This window comes from Portunus trituberculatus, chromosome 21 (assembly GCF_017591435.1).
Source record: "Portunus trituberculatus isolate SZX2019 chromosome 21, ASM1759143v1, whole genome shotgun sequence".
In the NCBI taxonomy this organism is placed as follows: Eukaryota; Metazoa; Arthropoda; class Malacostraca; order Decapoda; family Portunidae; genus Portunus; species Portunus trituberculatus.
Window position 1 is genome coordinate 2,509,839 of NC_059275.1, and position 5,000 is coordinate 2,514,838.

General features: G+C 48.8%; 1 protein-coding gene across 2 annotated transcripts in view; it reads right to left on the reverse strand.

Moving 5' to 3' along the window:
• Window positions 1-3,121, reverse strand: part of LOC123507107 (somatostatin receptor type 5-like) — a 233,600-nt gene extending 230,479 nt beyond the window's left edge. For both annotated transcript variants that reach the window (XM_045259674.1, XM_045259673.1), the window contains exon 1: window positions 2,464-3,121. The gene's annotated coding sequence lies outside the window, so the exon portion shown is untranslated. The remainder of the gene's footprint in view (window positions 1-2,463) is intronic.
• Between the last annotated feature and the right edge of the window lie 1,879 nt (window positions 3,122-5,000).

The following is a 5,000-nucleotide window of genomic DNA, read 5'->3' on the forward strand; positions in this document are numbered from 1 at the left end:
CCCTTACTTTTTCCTTTTTTTTCCTTTTTACATCCTTCGACTTGTCCAAACTTTTCCTTCTATCTTTCTGTGGGTCTTGATTTTTCCCTCTCTCACTTCCTCCCTCTTAATCCTAACCTTCTTTCGCGGTTAATCCAACTCCTCTTCTCCTTCTCCTCTTTATCTCCTCCTTCTTCTTCTCCTCCTCTTCATCCTCCTCCTTCTTCTCTTTCTCCTCTTCCACCACCTCTTTATCCCACTCCTTCAGAAACCTTCCATTGCTCCTCTTGTTCCAGACTCCTCCTCCTCCTCCTCCTCCTCCTCCTCCTCCTCCTCCTCCTCCTCCTCCTCCTCCTCCTCCTCCTCCATCCAGACAGGGAACCGGTGCCAAGGCAGAAGAGAAGCCAGAGAGCAAGAATGGTTTCACTGCTACGCTAAGAACAACAACAAAAAGATTCCAAACCTCTCTCTCTCTCTCTCTCTCTCTCTCTCTCTCTCTCTCTCTCTGTAGGTTCTTTCTTTGATTATGGTTAGTTGTGTAATCTCTCTCTCTCTCTCTCTCTCTCTCTCTCTCTCTCTCTCTCTCTCTCTCTCTCTCTCTCTCTCTCTCTCGTGATTAATATCCTAACGCAGGAATATTCAATCATAACTCGTTACCCCTTCAACGAAAAACACACAATCTCATTCTGTATCCTCCTCCTCCTCCTCCTCCTCCTCCTCCTCCTCCTCCTCCTCTTCGACGCTGAGGTCATCTTCCTTCAATACTCTTCCCGCTCATAAAAAAAATGGTTTGCTTCTTCTTTTCTTTCTTTTTTTATTAGTTTATCATCTCATTTTCATCATCTCCCTTCCTTTTCCCCTCATTCATCCCACTATTGTCATATTTCCTCTTCTTTTTCCATAAATATTGTTAGTTGCTGTACATTTCTCTCTCTCTCTCTCTCTCTCTCTCTCTCTCTCTCTCTCTCTCTCTCTCTCTCTCTCTCTCTCTCTCTCTCTCTCTCTCCATATTTCCTCATCTTTTACATAAATATTGTTAGTTGCTGTACATTTCTTATCTTTGTTTCATTATCACCCTCTCTCTCTCTCTCTCTCTCTCTCTCTCTCTCTCTCTCTCTCTCTCTCTCTCTCTCTCTCTCTCTCTCTCTCTCTCTCTCTCTCTCTCTCTCTCTCCTTCTCTCTCTTTTCTCTTCTTCCTCTTCTTTCCTCTCTTCTCCTCTCTCTCTCTCTCTCTCTCTCTCTCTCTCTCACTCTCTCTCTCTCTCTCTCTCTCTCGTTCTATTTGTCTGACTGTCAGTTTCGTCATCAGTTAGCTTGTCTGTCAGCCTGTCAGGTAAATTAATCAAGTTGTTGTTTTCGCTGTTCTTCTCCTGACCCAAACGCGAGAGGAGGAGGAAGAGGAGGAGGAGAGAAGAGGAGGAGAGAAGAGGAAGGAGAGAAGAAAAGGAGGGAGGAGGAAAATTGTTAAAGAGGTAAAAGGGAAAGAGGAGAGAAGAGGAAGGAGAGAAGAAAAGGAGAAGGAGAGAGAGAGAGAGAGAGAGAGAGAGAGAGAGAGAGAGAGAGAGAGAGAGAGAGAGAGAGAGAGAGAGAGAGAGAGAGAGAGAGAGAGAGAGAGAGAGAGAGAGAGAGAGAGAGAGAGAGAGAGAGAGAGAGAGAGAGAGAGAGAGAGAGAGAGAGAGAGAGAGAGAGAGAGAGGAGGATCGGAGGAGGAGGAGGAGGAGGAGGAGGAGGAGAGAGGAGGAGGAGGAGGAGGAGGAGGAGGAGGAGGAGGAGGAGGAGAAGGAGAAGAAGGAAAAGGAGAAGGAAAAGGAAAAGGAGAAGGAAAAATAAAAGAAAAAGAAAAAGGAAAAGGAGGAAGAGGAGGAGGAGGAAAAGAGCCATGGAAGCGAAGAGGAGGAGGAAAGAGGAAAAAAAGGGAAAAAAAAGAGGGAAAGAAGGTCAGACAAGGAGGAAAGCAGGGAAACGATGAGGTGGTGGTGAAAGGCGAGGAGGGAAACAAGAAGCAACGCGAGGGAGAGAGGGAGAGGGAGAGAGTTGAGAAGGGGAAGGGAGGGAAGAGGTGGAGAATGAGTTAGTGGTGGAATATTGTGGTGGTGGTGGAGGTGGTGGAGAAGGCGGAAGTAAATAAAAAGAAAGGAAGTGGAAGAAGGGGGAAGGAGAGGATAATAATTGTCAAATAGCGAAAGAAGAGGAGGAGGAGGAGGAGGGATATAAGGGTAGTGGGAAGGAACAGCTGTGGAAGTAAAGGGATGGAGGAAAACATGAAATAAAAAGAGGAAAGAAAGACAAGAAAATGATATGAAAGTGGAGGAGAAGGTGGATGAGTTAATGGTCACTAAAAATTGTGGTGGAAGCAGAAAATGTGTGGCGGGCGTGAGTGGAGAGCGGTGGCGGGTGGTGGTAGGGGCGTGCGTGGGCGGCGTGGGTGGTGGTGGGTGGCGGCGGGCGTAGCGTCACGGGAAGAACAGTGACAAGGAGACTTACCCGCCAGCACGCCGCGGCTCCAAGCTCTCCACTCCTGACGGCCGGCGAGTGTCAGCGGTCAGCAAGCAATGGGCAACCTCGGCACGGACGCCAGGCAACACGTGTCTCTCTCCGCGTCACTCACCACGGGGAAGTGTCAAGCGTGGAGGTCACAGGTCAGGTCACTGGAGGTCACCACACAGTTTGACCTTGATCTTGGTGCTCAGTTGCTCAGTTTTTGTAAGGATGGCACCAATTCACGTCACTCCGAGGGGCGTGTGTGTGAGGTCACGAGAGGTCACACACGCTAGATCACCAGTCTCTGTTGAGATTTAGGTGTCGGCGAGCGGGCGGGACGGAGGGACGCAGTGGGCAGCCGTGGCAAGGCGTCGCGCCCCCAGGAGGCGTCAGCATGTTCAGAAAAATGAGTTCACTTTTGTGTTCCGTGTGTCGCGTCCCTTGTCCTCATCTCCCACACGGGCCATCCTACCAGCGGGACGGGCCCTTGGCACATGACCAATCCACGTCCTGCACCGCCCCCGCCTTCCTTCAGACACTGAGAGGCAGTCCTGGGCCAGGCTGACTCACCACAACATTGACCGAGTGTGGCGAAGTGTGGCGGCTGCGTTAGTGGCACACGACGAGCAGCGAAAACCTGCGTGTCTTCTCCTGCCGACGGTTGGCGGCGCACTGGCATCATCAGCCTCCACCACCACCACTGCCACTGCCTCGCCCACCCACCTCCCCGCCGCCCTCCCTCTCCCACACCCCCAACACCACTACTATACCACCACCACCACTGCCTCCACCATCACCACCGCCGCCGCTGCTACCCTTTCCATCACCGCCATCACCGTCAATACCACTTTTATGTACTTTATTGCTACTGTCAACACCACTCTTTGTGCTAACATTGGCTTCGTAACACCCTCCCCCCCTAAACACCACCACCACCACCACCACCACCACCACCACCACTCTAGCGGGAAAGAATTACACCCAGACATCGCCACTAATGAAACACACACTCTCATTCTTATTCAATTACCAATTATAAAACACCATCAATAAATCCTCGCCCCTGATTGGTTCGCTGCACACTTCCTCGCCCAATCAGAGGCGTCCTCACCACGAGCCTCTCCAGCGTGGATAAAAATAATTAATTCCCCAACACGTTATTGTAATGAGATTCTTTTTTTTTCAGGTAAAGTATTTAATTAGCTTGATACACAGGTGTTGGTGCACAGGGCGTGTTTAATTAGGGCTTCGTGCCTCATTGTAAAGAGAGAGAGGTGCAGGTGATGTTGGTGAAAGGCAGGTAAAGTATAGGTTAATTACACCCATAGACACAAATGGTATACGGCAAAAAGGTAAAGAATATACACCTACACGCTAACACACACAAAGAAAAGCTAAAAATACAAAAGCAACAAGAAAGAAAAAGTTGTGGGAAAAGGATTAGAAAAACATGAAAAAATAGAAACACACATTACCTGTCCCGTTTTGAAAGACGTGACAAGAGAAGCAGAGTTTGTCACGATATTCTCACACCTTCTCAAATATTTCACGTTTTCTCTCGTCTAGTGGAAGGGACTCGAGTTTCTAAGGGTGTTTTGATGACTCTAAGCACAAATTAACAGCGACTCAGCATCGTTAGAAGAGAAACACAGACAAATATACTGACTCATCACTACTGTGGCCTTTGAATAGAGTTTAATGAGAGAACAAAGCTTTTCAAAATCACACACACACACACACACACACACACACACACAGACACGACCTTTACCCTCTGGACATTTCTCTCCCCTCACTTATTTCCTTCCTGAGCATTTTCCCCCTTTATGAGCATTTCTTCTCCTCCTCCTCCTCCTCCTCCTCCTCCTCCTCCTCCTCCTCCTCCTCAACTCAGGTACTATCGAAACGTTCAAAGTTCGCCTCGATAAATACCTTGAATGTAATCCCCGGTTGTCGCTATTCATTTCCGAATAATTGGCGCTTTTTCTTTTATCTCCCGGGCCTCTGATCGTGAATTAAATTGCCCGTTAGTTTAAATTACTCTCACCCTCCATACATGACACAGATAGCCCGGAGTGAACGGTCACTACTTTTACTCTCGATCTGTGAAGGGCTGTGGATAGTCAAGAGCCCTGACAGTAGGTGACCATCATCGGGATTTAAGGTACCAGGGTCACCGCTGCAGGGGTAACCATACAGTGTGCGGCGCCCTTTAAAGGGAAGTGCACTTTACAGTGGTTGTACGGAGCTGGGGCCTGATTGACTGCTGCCTCTCTTGAAAGCGCCAGGCAAGGCTGCCGCACCACCTTTTTGACTCCACACTGTGTTTACATACATACTACACTACACTGCATACACGCACAGATAGCCCAGAGTAAACGGTCACTACTACTACTCTCGACCTGTGACGGGCTGTGTTTGGAGAGGGCCTTGTCAACCATTGATCATCATCGGGAACTAAGTACCAGGGATCAATGTTGCAAGGGGTTATCAGCGTACGGAGTCCCTACAGGGAAAGTATGCTATCTCAGTGGATTGAA